The sequence below is a fragment of the Melanaphis sacchari genome, unplaced genomic scaffold (assembly GCF_002803265.2).
Source record: "Melanaphis sacchari strain LSU unplaced genomic scaffold, SCAv2.0 Contig178_pilon_pilon, whole genome shotgun sequence".
NCBI classification, from domain to species: Eukaryota; Metazoa; Arthropoda; class Insecta; order Hemiptera; family Aphididae; genus Melanaphis; species Melanaphis sacchari.
Window position 1 is genome coordinate 218 of NW_020270843.1, and position 22,439 is coordinate 22,656.

General features: G+C 26.0%; 1 pseudogene; it reads right to left on the minus strand.

Annotated features, from left to right (window-relative positions):
- Window positions 1-448: 448 nt before the first annotated feature.
- On the minus strand, window positions 449-1,377 carry LOC112592493 (annotated as a pseudogene).
- Window positions 1,378-22,439: the final 21,062 nt, after the last annotated feature.

A 22,439-nucleotide genomic window follows, 5' to 3' on the forward strand; every position in this document is an offset into this window, starting at 1 on the left:
GATGACCAATCAAAGAGGAAATTAAAACTGGTATTGATGATAGCTGTAAATTTTCTTTTTGTAAGACTTTGCTTAAGTTATTGACTACACCTAAAGCCTAAGACTGGGTGGTTTCTAGCAGAATACCTCCTGCTAGTGATGCAAGATCTGCTCCATCAGTGTGTATATGCTCACATGCCAAAATAATTGATCTATAACACTCTTTGACTGCATAAATTGATCGATGATCACTTAACCAACGTGTATCAATTGTTTCCGGTATTTTCAATTTTTTTTCATTTATAGCTTTTTGAATATCATGAAATATTTTTTCACGCTTAGCGGATTTATGAAATAATTTATAAATACCTTTAACTACTTGGAGGGTTTGTTTAATTGAAGCATATTTATTTCGAGCAGAAGTCAAGGCTAATGATAATAAGTGAGCTCTACAGTGAATATATGGTATTTATCTATGTGCTATTTCAGATAGTCTTTTTTGTACTCCAGTTATACTACCAGAAAAATTTGCAGTACCACCAAAACCAAGACTAATAAATTTCAAATAGTCGAGTCCTCTTTTTTTTAACTCTCGATCAATAGTTTCTGTTATGGTTTGCGCATATGTGCTAGATAATTCAACGATGCATAAAAATAATTCTTTAATTTGAAAAATATTTATTTCTCAATTCATTTGAGTCATGACTCATGAGTTTCAAGAACAGTGGAAATACAACTTAATATTTCAATAGCTGTGTTTTTACTCATGTAAGTCGATCCATCGTTTTGTTTTTCTACCCATTCAAGTAAAGTTTGATTTTGTTTTAGAACTACTTTATTTAATAATGATTCATATTTAGTAGTATGAGGAATTTCTTCTTTCGTCAAAAAATAAACACTATGCACAAAAGTGGAGAAATTAATTCTATTTTGTATTTTTTCTGAGTTATTTTGTTGAACCATTTGTGTATGTATAGGTTTATTTTTTCCTTGTAAAAAAAATTCGTTTAAAGCTAAAGCCTTAGAATGGTTTTCTGAACAAGCATGTTTTAAGAGCTTACTAGTTTTACCAGTAGCTTTTCGATAATTCGTAAATGGGGTACATATAAAAATACCTTGTGATTTCTGCAAAGCACTTTGATTATTACTAAGAAATTTTTCACATACCTAACAAAAAACCCCACCCTTTTCAGCATTAAAATACAATCAGTTGAACGATTTTTCCCAGTTTTTTTGATAAGAATAAGTTTTTAATACTTTATGAACACTTTGATCTGCGATTAATTTCGTGGGTGAAAGTATAACTGGTGGGTCATCAACATCTTCTTGTTCTCGCATTGGCCGTATTTATTTTTTTCGAAACATATCTAATATAGGATTACTTTTGCGTTTTGACATAATTACTGGCCAAAAAGCACTAAAATACGACCAAATTGAAACAAACCAACCAAACTGAAGTTTGACGTAGTCATAAACGCGTTAACCATTACACTGACAGTCGACAGACGACAGCTCGTTAATATTAATTTGTAAAAAAATCGCGAATAACAAAATTGCGAAATATTTTAACAGCGAAAACACTAATAGCGAAAAGTAAGAAAACTTATATATACGTAGAATAACGTATATTGTATATCGATAACGTATATCTTTATAGGCTATTTGATAAAATATATATTATAAATATATTATTTATCGGCGAGATTACGGTGTATAATTTAATTTAGATTCTAGATCTAGAGTTTCCACCACTTTTAACTGTAATGCATTTGTTTGTTGTTTTTTTTTTACTAGTGGTGTTCGCACAAGTTATCGGGTGTTATGAAATAGAAATAGATTTTATGGCCCTAATCGCGACTCCTCTTCCCCGAGGTCAATGACACCCTACAATATGTTATTTTGAGATCAATTGTCCGATATTAAGCTTTGATTAGTAGGTCAACGGCCGTCAGAATTAGCTATCGATTTGGAGATACAAAAGGCCGTAAAGATTACGTACAAGATATCTAGCCCTACTTCGCCTAATATAGAGTCAATGGCCACTATATCGGACAATATTTTGGTGAATATGCGTTTTAAAATGCATATTTTCTTTATTTTTAATGCATATTTTGTATATTTAAGTGTATGTCAGGTGATTTTTTAGAGCTACAAGTCCTCTGCTCTACAGTGATGACTAACAACTATTGATATACGAAAAGGTAATACCCAACAAATTATTATGTTAAACATTATTTTATTTTATTATCAACCGTGGTCCGTGATGCACAAAATAACTTACATTCGGCCGATAACTCGTTTCACACATTATCGCATCACAATATGTAGTTAACGTAATAATGTCATAGATTTTTTCGGAGGGATATACATTTTTTCTCCAGGGGGTATTACCAGTGCTTGATTTGGAAAAAAAATAGAAGAGGGATTCATCGGATGTTTGATAAACAAGCTTTCCACACAAAATTAACCGTAACATTACCGTGGGGGCAAATAGAAAAAACAATTAAAAAAGAAGGGGGACTCCGTCCCCCCACGTCCCCCCCAAATCAAGCACTGGGTATTCCCCCCCTCCCAGTCACACCACTGAAATAAACTCTGTCAGTGTGACTTATGAGCAGCGGTTATTATGGACTTGCTTTATAAAGATGGATTGTACTATTTATACAGTTATTAAGGGGGCTGGAGCAGGTACAAATAATCACCTGAAACAGGCCAAAAGCTAGACAAAACTGTGAGACTTGGGTTTGATGAATTTTAATTTTAAAAACTGATTGAAAATCTTCAATAATTCTACTAAAGCATGGCCGTGGAAATTTATCATTATTACAAAAAAATATTGTCATACTTAAATATATAAAATACCAAAATTCTTATTTTTTAAATTGCCGATATTTCATCGAATAATGTGTATAAATTAAATCCCTTCGACCATTTCCTAGCTAACATAATGACTAATTAATATCCATTTTCAAAATTAAAATCCGTCGAATCCAAGTCTCACAATTTTGTCTAGCTTTTTGGCATTTTTGTCATTTGAATAGCAATTGTGTTATTAACTATGTTGTTAATAAAATTACCAGACTCGTTGAAAATTTTGATTATATTAGAATATTATTTGTTTTTCGAAGTATTTTGTCTTATGGCATGATATAGTTTGGAAATTTTGGAGCACCCTTTAATAAGGGCTAACAACATTTTGCTATAATTTTTATCCGCGGTTTCTATATTTGGTAATCCTTATTATTCTACTTCATTATTTTTTTTTTTTTTTTTGATCCCATCAATTTCTTTTAATATTGCTTTATCGTTTTCTATAATTGTTTTATTCTTGGGTTTGTTAAAAAAAAAAAAAAAAATTAAAAATTATAATAATTTTTATACATTCTAAACTTAGTTCTTATTAATTGCATAATTGAATATATATTACCAGCCAGACTAAAACATAATAATAAAATGAATATGATATTTTTTATGTTTTTATGTCCACGGTATAATTATCTTCGATCTAAAAAGAAAATACGTTGTAATATTATTTTTCAATTATAAATTACTAGAAAAACATTATAATATTATATACTTAGTCGATTATACAAGAATTCATTATTTGGAACAAAACACAATTTCGAAAAATGAATTGTACAATGGTTATGTATTTAAATATTTGTTTAGCTTTAAACGTAACCAAGTGTTGATATTAGCTTTTGTTTGTTATTAGCCAGGTTACATAATATATTAAAAATAAAATAATATAAATTTATTTATAAGTATAACCGATATTCGAGGCGACTGTGTAACGTGTTGCTTATACAAGACTTTCGATTGGCATTTGCAATAATCATCGACTAACGGTTCACAGGTAGTGAAAATATACGAGTAGTATCGAAAATATAATATCCGATAACGAAATTCAATTATGTACATGACATACCAACCGCCTAAATACCATTTCAAATCTACAGCTGACAATGAATTAATAACACATAAATAATGAGTTCGTTTCTAAAATTTACATTTTTTTTTTTTTAAAGTAAAATAATAAAATACGTGATCAAAGGAACTTTAAAAAAGTATTAATTTAATTTAACCATGTTATTTTATGTTTTTCAAAATAATGTTTTTATATGTCTAAATTTTAATTTTTAATAATTTAAAAATTATATTTTTCCACAATTAAAAATCAACAAAAAAAAAATATAATAATTTAATATTAATTTAAAAATATTTTGATTATTTTTTTGTCCTGTTTTTATTTTTTTAAATATGGTCACTTTATATTAATGCGAGTATATTATATTATTATCTACATTGTAGAATATTACTTATCTTCAAATTATTTCGCATACTAGAAATAAACAGAATACCCGAGGCAAAATTTACGTTATTTATGATTGTGGTTTTTTTGTGAATGTAATTTACTGACTCCATACAAAATGTGAGAGAGGGTTGGTAGAGAAAATAAACGACAGTAATCAGTCGAATAACTTTAAATTTTTTGCAAACTAAATAAATATTATATTTTTGTTTATTATTTGTTATCAAAACATCACAGTATTTGATATACGCATCGATTGTGGCATGGTGTGGCGTGGTGGTTGGCCTCAGTTACTAACGTGTTTTGAAGTCAAGCATCGGCCGACATTGCTAGCTCTCGAATGGATGACCACCCGAGTTCTTAGTGACGAATCCATGGCACATACCCATACATATACGTGTTCCTACCCTACTAACCAAACCTTACACAAAAGACCGACCAACTGTTCCTATGTACAGCTATGGTTTTAGTTGCTTAGGCTTAAATAACATCAATAATAAAAAAAAATATATATATTTATTTAAAATAATTTTGGTTATCGTAATTTCAATAATTTACAAAACTAACTACGTTAATTTACATAATATACATTTTCACAAGTCACAATAGTGCTGCAATTATTCCGTCATGCAACCCAATGGCGGATTACCCACTAGGCTCGTAAAGCTTGAGTCTAAGAGGACAACTTTTAGGGAGCGTAAATGTTTTGTTATATTATTTTTATTCTCAAAAAAAAAAAAAAAAAAAAATGATTTTTCCCGATTAAAAGCTTGAAAAGAACTACATTAAATTATTCATACTTTTTATGTAATTATTTTATAGATTGTAACATGTAAGATTATTTGTAATACATTATTTATAAATTAATAATTATTATTCAATCAAATTACTATTTTAATAAAAATATAATATTGTTAAAACTACCTGTAAACCTAATAAAATAATCGATCTTACCGACTTAAGTGCGTCAGTTTCTAAGAATCTGTACACTTTTCAGACTGTTATGATTATGTATTTCAAGTTTCATTAAAGCCAATTCAATAGTTTAAGAAAAAAATATCATAGCTTAAATTAATTGACGTTTGAGTGGAGGATAATGGACTTCACTTCGTTTTGATTTTCACATTGATTCGTTGAAGTATTTGAGCGGCAATTGAATAATAATATATATTTACAATTGTTTATGAATTAAAAATTATTTTTAAATCCGAATTTTGTATTGATACCATAAAAAACCAATAAATAACAATAATCTACATTGTCATTAAAAAACTTGAGTTTACGTTGCTATCTATTGATAAAAATTATGCTTAAAATTATGACTGGTACACTAGTTGGTTGCTAGATAGCAGGACAAATTCAAAAATAAGTTTTTTTTATTAAAATAAAACGGATAACATCAACCTATTGTCCATGTAATTAAATCAGGCACATATAGGTACAAAATGTGTGTTATCTCCATTTTGTCGTTATGTGATATTAATTACCTCTAATTTATACAATTATAACATTTCATTTATACATACTAATAATATTGCTCGAAAAATTGTTACGCACCTATAACAATGTAATACACTTATACACAATACACATATAAAGAAATTAAATATAATGTCATAAGTGGCCAAAATAAATGTATTTAAGACGCGTAGTATTTCCGTTCTTTCGTGACATTAGTAGTGAAATAGGATAATTTTTTATAATAAGTATTTATTATTTACTATTTAGTATTATGTACTAAATACTATTTTATCAATAATCATTGACATAGTTAGAAATTAACAATGAAACAATTTTTATACTCGTAATTAATTATTTATTGAAAAATCAACATTATAAAAAAAATTTCTTAGATGCATCCCCCCCCTCCCAGAGTGTCACTGAATTCAATGATTTATACAATCATTATTAATTATTATAAAATTATATAGTATACGAAAAATGATTTTGAGTGGAAATCGCGGTTTCTTAGTCATTAATTCATAATACTAAGTATATTTCAAATTTTAAGTATAAAAACAAATTTTTTACCGATTTCTAAAACTATAGTTTACAAATTTTTTAACTTTAAATGATTATGAAAAAAATACATTAAGTAAACATTTAGCAAATAATATTTAATCGATATTCATAAAAAAAAAAAACTAAAATTTTGAAAATTGTATAATAAAAATAAACGATAATACATTGAGTTCCGGTTAATGTGATTACATTTATTTTGTTCAGGCAGTTAAGGTCATTTTAATTTTATTAACCGGTTGATTTTTTCGTAATAATTTTATTTTATATGTATACGTAGATATGCTTAGTATAAAATAAATAAATTTGAAATGAAGTTAAGAAACTGTCTTTTTTCAATTATACTTGAGAATCTCTTAATTTAGTTTTAATTAGACAACGTAATAAATCCCTTTAAGTAATCTTCTGTTACTTGATAATCTGTATCTTTTTTTTCCACATGTTTTTTTAAAAATAATATTGTTTTTGATTTTTCAACGATTCAACCCCCCAATCGTTGAATTAAAATGATCTATACCTAATTGCAAAGTTAAATTTATAGCCTTCTCTTCTAAAATAGAATTATTGACTAAAACACTTGAATTTTTAGCTTGTTGAAACTATCGTAGCCTAATAAAGATTCTTCTAGATCGAAATTTTGTCCATTTAATTTTCGTTTTCGAGAAAGAGGCAAATTTTGTTCTCCATGTTCCACAAATGAACTTTTTTGCAATTTTTTTAAATTTTGTTTAATGTAAGCTATATTTTCAGAGCTAATGAGACTTTTCTTCAATATAATTTCTCTAATTTATCAAAACGAACAATTAAATATATTTTTCTTTTATTGTTAAATCTTTACGTTTGCTTGAAATTTTAGAAAAATATTTGATCACGAACTATTATGTATAATAATAATAACGACACGAGTACACGACGATCACGACATACAAAAATAACTGAACAACGTTATAATATGTACAACAATACACTGTAATATTCTAAAAAGTTCTAAAATAAAACTGGTATTATAAATGAATCAGTTTAAAATACTATAAAAACATTAAAAACGATAAAAATTTTCATAAAAGTGATTCAATTATCCGACTCTTGGTGATTCTAATAAAAGGTTAATTTAACATTAGTAGCATACAATTTAGTTTAGAACTTCAATTTTTGATTCCAATAAACTGTTGATTATATAAGCTAGTGATCATATTAAGGCAGAACTCACTGTATAAATATTTATAAAAATGTCAAGTATCTAAAATTATTTGTTTTCAAGTTCACTAGAAAAAAAAATTGATTATATCAAAAATTAGAAGTGTGTATAAATTCCGTTTTTCCTTATTATTTATTTATTTTTTTTTTTGACCTCTCTAAAGTATAAACTAGATTCAATTTTCAATCCATAACTACCTCCGTTTTTGAAAATCGAAGCACTTAATTCTTATCATATGCAAAAAAAAATATTTAAGTAACACGTTCCACTCTGCTTATGTGTAGAGTCTAAAAATATGTAGGTACCTTTTCTAAACATTTTACTTATCGTATGACACATAATAAAACGAAAAATTAAATGTGTTATTTTATAAAATAAAATTTATTTTTAAAATTAGATCATTAATTGTAAATTTAATATTTATACAGTTAAATTAAAAGTTGACTAACATTTTGTAGAAATAAAATTATTTATTTAATCTTAACTAAGTAATAATAAAGGTACTTACCTACAAAATTATTATAGTATGAAATTAAAATAATGTTTTATTACTAGTAAAGTAAAAAAGCCATCCTAGGTATTATATAGCATTATCAAACAATGCGTATCTCATTTAAAATAAGTACTGAATATTCAATGAGTTGAAATTTTAATTTTAGTGTTTTAACACTGTTTTTTATTTCAACTATTATTTAATGATTTTAATTCATTGAAAACATGTTTTTTGTTTTTCCTGAAAACCTTCAATAACTGAGATACGCACTGTTGCACTAAAAGCGATGGATACATATTTTTTTTGGCGTATTAAGTATAATAATTTAAATTTAAATTTAATGAAAAATGTAAAACTAAAACTAGAACTTTTAAAATAATGAATTATTGAATAACTAAAACCTTTTCCAGATTACCGGTTTCTAGTTAATTTACTGTTATTCGTAAATTAACCATTGTTGTTATTATTAAATTAATTCCTTATTGTTTTCATAGCTCCGAAAATTTCGGATAGTCAGATTGAAGGCTACTTCTACAAATAGCACTGTAGGCTGACAACTTTGAAAATCTCAGATGATCTGTTCAAAGACCACATTACAGGCAGCATTTTATAAGTTGCAATTCGTTTGAATATAATAAATTATACTGTGAAATTTCATTGCTGCCTAAAATTAAATAAAAAAATAATCGTTTTATGGGAGAAGTGTTAATAAATGTTAGAATCAAAAAAATTTATAGCATTATAATAAGCATGTTCCTTAAGGAAGTGGAAATATCTAAAACGATTATGCATTGTGAAACATAATATAATAGTGTTATAATTTTTAAAATATAAAATATGTTTTATTTACGCTTTTTGAAATTAAAACATTCGTAAAAAAAATCACATAGCAATGTTATTGTATAGTGACAAAATATACTCGGGAGTCAGGACTAAAAAAACACATTTTGTTAAATTCGTTCCGCTATGAATCCAAAAACGTATCTGCTGTAAGCGGATGGGAAAATGTGCCTCAGTTTCCATAATATATTATTTTTGTAAGTCGAACTACGAACCCAACATAAGTTTAAACATAATAAATATTAAATAATAGTACGTGTTTGACAAAGGTTGAAATATAAAGTAATATAAATATAAAGTAATATAGCGTTACAAATCAACGCACATAGTGGTATATTCGAGGTCACGTTATCGTAAATTCAAGAAATAAACTGTGAAATAATATATTTTTATTAATTTAGAGATAAATAAATATTTATGTGATTATACAGGTCCGTCAGAATAAACGCATGTTTTTAAAATTATTAATACTTCAAGTGGGGAAGTCAAATTGGCGTGAGAGACGGCTCGTTGTAAAGCTGATAACGTGCCGATGTGCAGTTTTAGTTGTCAATATGGTGTGGAGAGGTTCTCCGCCAACAATTTCCCGGACGTTTCATTTCGTGTTTTGGGGACATTTCATGGCCTCCTCGCTCCAAGGGTGCCCATATAGGGAGAGAGGGGGACAAGGGAGAGACATGTCCCCCCCCTGGAAAATGTTGAAAATGTTGAAAAATTATTTACACAAGATCTACAATGAGTGAAGGTAGACTTGATGGATTATGTATGATAAACGTACATAGGGAAAAAATTGTTGATACAACGAATGAATACATAGAACAAGTAATAAATATATTTGGTGTTTAAAAAAGAAATTTACAATTTTTATTTGTAAATTAATATTTGATTAAATTTATGTTATTAATCAAATGAAAATTCAATAAATAACTTTTATGGCTAATTGGTTAAATAATTATTATTTCATTATCTTCCAGTTTTATATATAAAATATAGTAGTATAATGTTAAATTGTAAACCCTTTACTATCTCATGGACATAATTAAAATTTTGTCCCCCATGAGAATTTTTCTAGGGATGCTCTTGTCTCGCTCCCATAACTTATCGTTATATGATTTTTTTTGTGGGTTTACTTAAAATCAAAAGTCTATTAATACAAGCCACAAACTCTTGATGAAATTGAAGGTCAAGATCACACGAGTGGTGGGCTCGTTTCGTGACTGCGGCTCAAGAGCGCCATAATATGATTGACAATATTTTTAAAGCCTAAATTTTGTTACAAATAAAAAAAGCTACATATGTTTCTACATTTTATGATATAATAAAAATTATTTTACTAAAATTATCTTTAGGGTTGCAATATTTTAAAAAACATATGCGTTTGTTCTGACCCGTAAAAAGTAAAAATACAGGAAGTATCCTTAAATTGCTAAACATATACCTAACCGATTCAGTGTTTTACCTACGACCAACTGTAGATCTTCAAGGTCTGGACTTCAATGCATAGAGTATTTATTTTATTTTATGGGTGCTCTAGAACAATGTGTTTCAATTTTAAAGTATATAATTTAATCTAAAAACAGATTTGAATTTTTTATGAAATTTACTAGACAATTATATTCTTGCATAATTAATTTTTGTAGTCCAATAAAATATTAAAGGAATCTTAAGCCTCTTAATGTCAAATAAAAGTTTGTAAGTAAATGAATAACGCTTTGCTATAGTAATGAGTAAATTTCTTTGATGGATGTATTCAATTTGAATTCAATAATAATTAATATTAGGTATATATATTATATATAATAAGAAAAACTATTCTAAGTAGAGACGATTTATTAGTTGATATTATTACTTCGCTTATTTCATATTATATTTTTTGTTATTGATATTAAAGACAAAAAGTCGAAAACATTAAATCGAAATTTTCAATTCATACATAAAATATAATAATATAGGTACGTAGAATAAAATTGCTTCCTCGAATTATATTTTTAAACTATAATAAAATAATGAATATGATTTAATTTATAGTTCAAATAAGTAGGCAATAGGTATGTAATTTCATTAAAATTTTAACTACTTAAAAAACTTTGTATACAATTTTTAAGCCTTAACTACATAAGTTAGGTTATGTATGTTAGGTTAGTATAATGTTTCATCTTAAAATTTTCAAGTTTTCGCGATTTTGACGAGAGTTTACGAATTTTACAGAAATTTTAAATTTAAACACATGAAAAAATAATTTGCGTACATTCTCAATATTTTTTTTATAAAATCTTACCATAAATATTTAACATTTATTAATTTTGAATTACAAAATAATTTGAAAATATTTATGGTTTATGACAACTAGCTACAATTTAGTTGAAATAAAATATATATAATACTGGTTTTACTAAATATTATACTAGGAAATTTTTTTTTAACGATTTATATTTATTATAGTTTTACATTACAATTATATATATGTGTGTGTGTGTATTTTTCATTTATTTATCTTAAGCCCCATAACCAAGGCCATTAGCTGTAAGAAGATACGGAATAGGTTTTTGAGTTTGGTTTTTTTTTTTAGTAGGATTTGTAGGTTTATGCAGAATACGTGTATGTATGTGTGTGTGGCGTATGCCATGGATTCGTCTCTAAAAGAAACATCAGGTGGTCAATGGTCATCCACCCGAAAGCCAGTGGAATATTGGTAAATCAATTTATGGGTATACGCACTTTAAAGTAGGTAGTTAAATAGGTATACCTTAAAAAATTTTCTCGCTTCGCTCGAAATATCTTAACGCTTATAATAAGCGTTATAATAGTATTTAATAAGTTTTATCTTTTCTTACAAATACTCACTCTTCACGTTATATACATTTATCAACGTATAAAACCTTATAACTAGTACAAAATTAAATTTAATATTGGTAATTTATTTTTTATAGTTGATAAATTTATTTACTTTATCCAACAAATATTTGCAAAATTGTGAATTTTTTTATGTTAAACCAAAATTGCGATTTTAGTGATGAACAGGATGTAAACAAGTAGATTTGGTTTGAATGTGAGCAGTATTCTGACGGTTTAAAATTCAGTATATTATCTGCTATGAACAGAGCCGCGTTTAATGGGGGGGGCAAGGGGGGCAATTGCCCCAGGGCGGCAAATTTTGGAGGATCAACATAAAATAAAAAATGTATAATTATCATTTTTTTGTGTGACTGTATAACTATAATAAGTACATTGTACTGTTAGATTTGCAAACATATTTTCAATTTGACGATTTTTTTTTTGACAGTTAAAATATTATTTTGACAACAAATAGTGTAATAAGAATTAATTGAAAAATTAAATAGGTAACAATATTTTTATATTAATAATGTCAGACAAACGAATTAAATTAAGCAGCGCAGCATACAAAAAGGCGACAAAAGAAAAACTAGAAAAAACCGATAATTTGCTCAGAAAAATTCCAAAACTTCATTCATATTGTACGCTACTGACTGTAATTAATAGTGTGTTGAATATAATTTTGAATTGTAATTTTTGTAAGGGCGGCATATTTTAATTTGCCCCGGGGCGGCAACATAGCTTAACGCGGCACTGGCTATGAACACATACATTTTAAACTTCTATAATATTGATGTTAATATTTAATCTCATATTTACACTAAACAGTATACAGGGTCGACAGTTCCCGAATTCTGAACTTCATATGGGGTCGAGGCTATTTTTTGGGCAGTGTAATAGTATACATAATAAAATAATAATTGTATATTATTATTATTATTATTATTTATTTTATACTGTGATATTAATAATTATACTGATGATAAACAAGAAGTTTGCACATACCCATAATGCATGCATTTTCAGTTGGCATATACCCATAATAGACGAATTTTCTTTAAGGTATACGCATAAATTCAAAAATAGAGATCCGGGTATACGTTGTATACTTGCGTATACCTTTCAAATTCCAATACACCACTGCCGAAAGCTAACGATACCGAATGATGCATACTGGCCTCAGAATACGTTAGTGACTAGGCTAATCACCTCACTACACTAGACCACAGTTGAATATTATAAAATGTTCAAAAATATAATCTAAAAAACTAATTAAAATAGCTCTGTGAAAACTTAATACAAAAATATTTTTTTTAACGAAATGTTTTGGTCATACGTTCATTACTGATTGATGATTTGTCCTTCGCTGTATAATCTATTTATTTATATAAATATTAAATATTATATTATAATATAAATAAATAGCAATATTGTGTATTTATGTTCAAGTTTTGTTTTATTTTGTGTATTGCTGCTACGCCTTCACTGACTATTTTCACTACGTTTTTTTCAACCAGTCGGTGCTACTTCTTCGTGGGCAGTTATTGAAATACCTTCACTGAAGGTTATTGCTGTGATTTCGTTGACTGTTTGCAATGTACCTTAGCAACCAGTTGGTGCATGTTATGATTTTAAGGCCATTTATCTATTTGCTTTCGTGGATTATCGCCGTTGCTTTGCGGCAGGTACCGATACTTCTTCATGACGAGTTTTTGAGTCACGTTCATGGCAAATTGCCGCTTTGCAGCTGAAACTAGTAAATTTAGTTAATTGAATTAATGATTTCATAAAATGATCATGTTAGACCAGTTTTTCACTGTATCAAATTAGTATAAGTATTGAAGTTATATAATATTATTATTATTGATCTACATAAAAGTAAAATGTTGTGATTGTTATTACTTAGATTTTAGATTTGTGTACAATATTTTCACTGTTGTAGTTTGTATTGATAGATGTTATATTATTTTGTATTCTATGATTTACTTCATACATTCAATACTTAATACTATAAAAAGAAATTGATTATTATACTTCTGAGTTTAATAATAATCACCCGTTTAAAAAGAGTTGATTAATTCAAACCGTTTAGAGTTTAGAACTGTATTATTTACATTATAATATTTCATATTTGGTAAATATTTTGATATTAAAGTGTTATATATATTTTAATTTTTAATCTAATATAGAGTATACTTTATTTAAAAAAAATCAAATACAAATTGATTGTGTATTTTTTATTATACTCATATAGCTGCAGGAATATATGATTATTTTATTTATTATTTTGTTTAGAGTTGTTAAGTTATTTTAAAGTTTTAAATGTTAATGCATATTATATTTTGATATCACAATTTTGATGTAAAACATAATGTATTTACATACCTATCTTTCTATATTGATTATCTTTAAATTTAAATCAATAAAAAACAATTGCAATCAGGAAATAATGTTGAGTAATTTTTAGTTAATCAGACAACATATTATGTGAGATTTTCTTTGGTATTTACAAAAAAGCCAAAAATAAATATGAAACAAATAAATTTAAAACCTATTGAATAAATTAAAATTTAGCACACGACTTATTAGCTAATCGGAAATTATATTAGATATGTTTAAAAAATTATTATATTTTAAACATTTGGTGAACATTTTAAATATAATTTCTACGATTATTCATTTTTGAATAAACAAAAAAACAAAATTTATTTGATCGAAAATTGGATTTTATAAAAATCCCATATTTTCTATTTTTCTTTATTTATTTATTTTTTTAATTTCTTTTTAATTTTGATTGACTTTTAAATAATTTAAAAATTTTTTAATTTCTATCAGAAACCACTTTCTAAGTGCAAGATTAAACATTTTATCAAATACTTTTTGTGTACTTAAACACACATAACTGTAAAATCAAAACATTCATCACTTCACTTAGAATTTAAAAAATTGGAAAAGAAGTTAGGTTAGGTTAGTAAAGATTAAATTATTATGATGAATTCAAATAATATTTTTCAAAAGTGATGATGTCAAAAAATTATTAGAGAGAAATTGAATAACATCTAATAAATCTAGTGATGAGATAATACTATTTAGTATTTGGTTCCGTTTTAGAACTTGCAGTCCCCATCAACCACATCGTGACGTTTAATAATATTAGTGATTCCAAGTTAATCCATTCCATGTGTCAATCGTTAAAAAATCCATAGATTGGAGTATATATAAGGCAAAGAGTTAACGATCAAGGTTAGACCAGAATATCTTGACCACAAAAACAGTCAACTATTGTTGGCTATAGGAAATCGTATTATTTTGCACTAAAAAAATTCAACCATTATTTTTAAGAAGTTCACTATAGTACATTTCCACAGTGTGTGCATATGTGCTATGATTTATGTAAATGTGTTTGTAGTAAATCATCATTGGTGTATAAGATTGTGAAGATATTAGTGCAAGATATTTTTTTGTACATATATATATGTGTTTTGAATATTCTAAGTTAAAGTTTTACTAAAAAGTAAACACCCAACACAAAGCAAAGTAGGTATTAATTTTTTATCCATCATACATATTATTTGAAAATAAACTTAAAATTGTTGATTAATTTTCAATCATTATACTTGTTACAAATACTTGACAAATATTTAATTATATTTTGATGAACCAAATATTTATTATATTTGTTGTTTGTGTGATCTAATATAATCTATAAACTTTTTTGTCGGCAAGGACATTTGATTGAAACGTCTTTTAGATGCTGATTTTATTTTTGTGTAAATCTTAAGTACATCATTATTCTACATACCTTCAAGTTGTTGAACTGATTCTAATAAAGACTTTGGAAAAGCCAGGTATATTTGTCGTCGTTTGTCATACATGGATTTTCTGATTGACCGTGTGTTCAATTTCTGATTTATGAGTTCTGTTCGAATTATTTTTCTTGAAATAGAACTATTTGCTTTGCATGTACAGTTTTCTACGAAGTTTGTCTTTCGAGATTTTGAATTGAACTTTCATAGTGATTATATTAATTTGCCGTTTGATGGATTAAATTTCCGTTTGTTACAATACTAGCGTAGCACAATTTTAGTATACATAACCGTTTTTAAAACCATCTGCTCGCGTTTTTATAAGCCGATATTTATAGAGATTCAGTGGTACAAGTAGTTTTCCTTTTTATTTTGAAATAATAAACTTCATATTGTTTTCCATATTAAATATTTAAAAATTTGATTTCTATAACACAAGGTACTTTATTGAAAATGACGTGGTTACCGACTGACGAATAGATAAAATGTATAATGTACAACGAGGATAATAAAAATAAGATATCATATCTTATAATAATACAACAAAAACTTTTGTGATATATAACGATTAAATCGCTGTTGCACATTAGGTACATAATTGTTATAATAATAGTAACGTACACAAAACGTATGTATAACTAAGTCAAATAGTGTAATACATATGGAATCTATGTAATCATATGTACTTTTTTATGAAAGTCTAGGAACATTGCATTAAAAGCTTAGGTACAAAACATAAGATTTCGTGTGCCTTAAAATGTGCAAAATTCCATTCGCCGATAATGGTCGTACAGAATCGTGTCCTACCACTTCTACTCTTCTCAGTTGCTATCAATTTTAACGTTTGTCGATGATTAAATAAATACCTATAGAAAATATTTTTATTGTTATTTACTTATCTCTATAGCTATACACAAAACAATACTAATAACCAAATACGAAATAAGATAATATTATATATCGTAATTATTAAATCATGTAATTTAATAATGTACCTACCTAAATAATGTTATAACGATAACGTTGACAACTACAACATTTTTCCGTTAAGCGTGTATTTAAATAATGTTTTTGTTTTGTTATTAAATTAATTTGTATTTGAAAAAAAAATAAAGATTATTTATAAAATATCATGTTTTTTGTTAATGCTTTTCATTAAGAGAAGTTAGATTTCAACAATACACTCGTCGAACGCGGTCGTAAGTATATGTATAAGTATTGTATATTGAATACCAACTCTAAAAGGTTTCATAAATAAAGTCCATTTAAATATATATAACACACACACACACACACACACATTTTTATATTAACAATGAACAACGTCATGATCAATATTGTAAAAGAGTTTTGAATTTTCGGCTTACACATGAGGCAACTAATAAACGCGTGTGTACCAACCAATTAAAAAGAACAGCAGTCTTAAGCTAAAAGTATGATTCGTGGATAGAGTTAACTTCAAAGTTTAAAGGGGCACTTTGAAGAGCCACTTTTGTAGCATACTATGAAAAAATATAATCAAATATAAATCGTAGAGTAATTTTTTTAATCGTAAACACTCGTTATCTCAAGGGGTATTTATATACTTTTTAAGCGATTTTTTTACCAAGTAATTTAAATATTGTATGATATGAACATTTTTTATTCTCTAATATTTGTTATCAAATATATGTATAAATCATATAGGTATTTTAAGTTATTTTTTTTTTTTTTAGATTGTGAGTGAAATGATGAATGTATCGATTTTACAATAATATTTTATTTGAGGATGAATACTTCATGATAAGTTGTCAATAAAACGTTTATATTTTAAATTATATATTAATTAGTACTTTAGAGATGTCAAACTTAATAATTCCCAGTAATTATTTTCATAATCGAAAAAACAAAGAAATAAAAAACTAAGGAATAACAGGAATATTTATGTAAATCCAATTATTGATAAAACCAATTCTGTGTTGTTACTCGGAAGTGAATATACTTGAAGTTACCACAAAAGTTTATATTATCATTTACTCTTACTATAGAATTTTTAAAATATTTCAATTAATTTTGTGTTATTTATAAATGTAAACAAAAAATTATTAGCTCAATAGAAATGTCTTAAAATTTAATAAAAACTCCTCATAATGAGTAATTAATTTTTTAATTAAAAAATATTGAAAATCTATAGTTATATTGTTTTTTTATAAGCGTTCAAAGTTAAAATTATAACAAAATTCATAAAAATTTAAAAATTTACAAATTAATTTGTAGTTAGAAACTAATAAAATGTTTGTTTTTATACCAAAGATTTAAAAATGTAATACAAAGTACTTTATTAGTTGTTCAACCTATATATAAAAAAATAAATCAACCGAAAGCCAAATAATGTTTTTATGAGAATTTCAAGCTCATATGTTATAACAACATTCGATTTTAACACAATCACACATAAAATAATTATTTCTTTTCAAAAAATTGTTGATATTTTATTGTATTTCAAAAAAAATAACAATAAATACTTGTAATTTACATAAAATATTATCATTTTCATTATATGATAATATTTAAAAAAAATCTTTAAATCTTTCTAAGTTATTCATAAGTATGAGAAATTTTAAATATTTTTTTTTTTTTGTTCAATAAATGTCGATAAAAATTATTCTCTGGATCAAATTTTTTGAAAATTTAACACAAGATCCCACAAAATTTATTCTTATATCTGTATAAAAAAATTAAAAATACATATAAACATTTTTCTTACGAACCCAGACTTTTCGCCACCAACCGTTTCACCGCCAGACCGAACTTAGGAGTTTGGACCCCTCCCAATTTTGAAGATATATTCATAATTCTATTATAGATCATATACATTTACAACATTCATAAGTTTGATGTAAAAAAAAAACATTTTTTTGTAAAAATACATTTTTATATATTTTTTGAAATATAAAATTAGTTTTGTAAATACTTATATAATAATTTTGTATAATAAATAAATATGCATTTTTATTTACAATTAATTCTGTCAGTTTATTTGTGCGTAACTAATATTTATACGAATACTTCAATCGGTCGACATCATATTTTCTTTACGCATGTTCTTCATTTTAATTATTCGGGGCACATTATAGTAACATTTTGAAAAAAAAAAGTAATCACCACAGAAGAAGACGTATAGTCAGTAAAAATCAAAGAAGTTTAAATGACAGAGCAAACAATTGCAACAGTAACAAGTCGTATTTATAATTCACCAGTCTCACATAATTATATACTGTTGTATTAATGTATAGGTAACTGCAGATAGGTACCTATAATTAATATATATATATATATAAATTTATAAAAAAAATATATGACAACCTAAATTTGTGGTTGGTTTGCTGTTTAATTGGATGGTATTTTTAATTTTCACATATTATAATATATACTATATATTTTATATTGTTTATTATAATATAGATAATAGACCTATATTATTGAGAAAATGACTATAACAAGTAATAACTAAAACTATATAGGATTTTAATGACCTAAAAAATACACGAAAATGCACTAAAAAAAAAATAATAAGACCAAGAAATGTAGGTGCCTATATTAGCAAAAAAAATTTAATTTTAAAATAATTATTATAAATTCATTTTTTATGATACACAAAATAGGTAAAAATTAGTTTTAAAAAGTAAATCAAACAAATATATTCAAATTTGAGTTGACTATTAATTTTATTATTTTTTCAATATTGAAAAAAGCTTAAGATAATCAAAAATGAGTTTAAATACACAAACTTAACGTAATATTTGTAAAAATGATCTTAAAAGTACAAAAAATGCAAAATAAAAATTGCACATTCTAAATTGTTATATTATAACAAAAAGAATTTGGTTTTTGGTTAGAACTGTATAGAATTTAAAGAAAAAAGATGCAAAAGCCATTAAAATCTTAGCTCTAATAATAGCGTATAAATTTTAAGAGTATATTAGTGATAATATGGTCTAAAGCAGAGATTTCCAAACTTTTCCTACTCGTGGCATCCTTTTAGAACTGAAGTTTGCTTACGGCGCCCATAATAAAATTTACGACCTTTTTTTAAATAAAATAGATAAAATATCGTTGTTTATTTTTAGACCACATTACATAGTCGGCAGCGAGACACAGCCTTTTATTCGCGGGAACTTAAACTTTTATGTATTTTATGTTACTAAAAAATTTAGGCTCTATATTCAGTAATATTTTTAATTTGTTTTAAAATATTATGTATTCATATGTAGGCATCAAAAATTTATTTTTATTGTTTTACTGCAGGATTTACAGAAAAAAGTTAAATTTTGAGTTGCTTAATTGCCTTAATTAATATAAAATAGTAAAAATATATACAGTCGGTACCATTTATAACGACGCCGGCCATATAGACATATTGTTGTGGGGTATAACGACGTTATTTTCAAGGACCCGGCAATATCCGTTTATTTATACATACAAAATAACTGGTTATAACGACATTGGACATAACGACTAGTGCTCTGTATGGTCCGATCTTAATCAGTTCGGTTAAGACCGGACCAGACCGTGTCCGGTAGTCCGGTCTAGTCCGGTCCTAGTATATAAAATCGGCCAAATGTAAACTCATACAAGAATAACCTTTTTACCTGAATCATCATTAAATATAAACTCCTACACCAATAATGATTGAATAATTAATTTACCTGAAAATTAAAGATACTGTAATCTCCTAAATGGACATTTTTACCAAAAAAAAAATTTAAAAAAATAGGGTAATATTATTTATATTCACAGTTTTTGGAGTTGAAAAGCTTAAAAAGTTAAAAATGATCATAACTTGAAAATAATAAGTATATAAAATACAAACACTTGAATAGAGCGTGCTTATACGCTGTATGATGATTCTTGAAGGCTTAAGTTGTATCCATGTTATATACTATAATATTATATGTTCATATAATTCATTAATATGTTTTTCCACACTATCACTCACAGGATTTGCTTGGCGACCTTGTCCACTTCCTGTTGAGTGCTATTTTTGCATTAAATTGTGCTACCTTACAGAAGTACGAGAGATATCCTTTTTTTTATCATCTTTTATAGGAGTTAACACTATCTTTTGTAGGAGTTAACACTATGTCTTTGTAGGAGATTACATTATATTTGTAGGAGTTTAACATTCCTCACAAAATCAATTGAATCGTCGGTTTGGTCCGGTTCAATATTTTTTAGGAATAATTCGGTCTAGTCCTCAGATAAAATGCATTATTATCAGTCCGGTCCAGTTTAAAAAAAAGAAAAATGAAAATGAATTCGATCCGATCCGGTCCGGTCTCAACCACGGGACTTAATATTTAAATAAGATATTGTCATGATAAACAAATAAAACGAAAAACATCAAATAAAAATCCACAACTATTGGTACATATTTATTTATAAATTGATTTTACTGATTACTAAATGTCGGTTTTCCATAAATATCATCGGCTACCATCTGTCATACATGAACGCCAAAGGATATAAATTTAATTTTTATTCATAGAATTCATAAATCATAACACGTGATCTCGGGAAATTCAAAATTATACGGAGTATTATTACTATTGACAATATTGACTAATACGACATAAAAATCGGGCCGCAATATACATTTTAATCGTATATAACGACTGTACATTATTATTTTCACAAATTATCGTCCAATATTATCAGTGTAATTATCTACATAGATAGGGTACCTTCACACAATTATTATCAATGGTGTAAATTGGGCTAAATAATTAGGGTTTCAATCAATTTCTAGGTTGAACAGATTTATAGGGGTTAAGCCCTTCCTACCCCCTTAAATTTTTTTATTTTATTCTAAATTTAACATTACTAGTACATAAACTCAAAAAAACTATTTTAACTTTAAACACTTATTGTACCTATTGGTAATTGGTACCTATATATTATGAACATACACTATAAAATATAGGGTATTTAATTACTTACCGTCAATAAAATATATTTAATTTTCTTAAACAATATATGAATACATAAAATACAATAATTCTTTTGTTTCATAAAATTTATATTTTAAATAATAATATTAGCTAAATGTATTTGTTCAGTACTAACATAACTAAAGTATTTTCTGTTTCAATAAAATATCGTTAGTTAAATGTATGTATTAAAAAAAAAAAATTAAATTTGGTTATAAGGACGTATATTTTACGGTCCCTTGACTATTTCTATAGATAAGGACTGTATTATTTTAATAATATAATAAATGCAATATTTTTGGAAAAAATTATGGGTATAAATCTACAATTGTAGTAAAATGTAACATAAATAATTTTAATAGCTATATCAAATAAATATATTATTTGGTAATGTAAGCTGATAGACCATTTTTGTTTAGAATCATTTTTCGTATATCTATATATACTATTGAATACAAATTTAATACAGTTATAGGCTATATATTAACCCATTTTGCACCTAATGAACAGTAGAGCGAATAGAATGATGCTCAATTATTACCCACCTTTTTTTTTAACGACAATCATATATTTTAGATCATATTGTATCATTATTTCAAAATTGAATATATTTTTAATTTTATTTTTAGGATTTTAATTCATAAAAATCGAATATTTAACCAATAAATTAATAAACTTAATATTATAGTAAGTTGTCTACTTATATAAAGTGTCACAATTTTCAAAAAAATTACTTGATTTTATAAAAATAAATTGTTTGGCTATAAGCAGATCATTTACTTTGAAAGGAGACAAATTTATATTGTGTGATTCATTGATTAAGGAACTTAAAATACTTTGTGTATTTATAAATAGCTGGTTTCTGGAAAGTATTACTTTTTGAATCAAACTTCTTTTATAAACAATCAATTCATACTAAATCGAAACTTGTTTAGATTATATTATATAACTATCGTCAATAGTAGTCAAGATTTTTGCAATATTATTT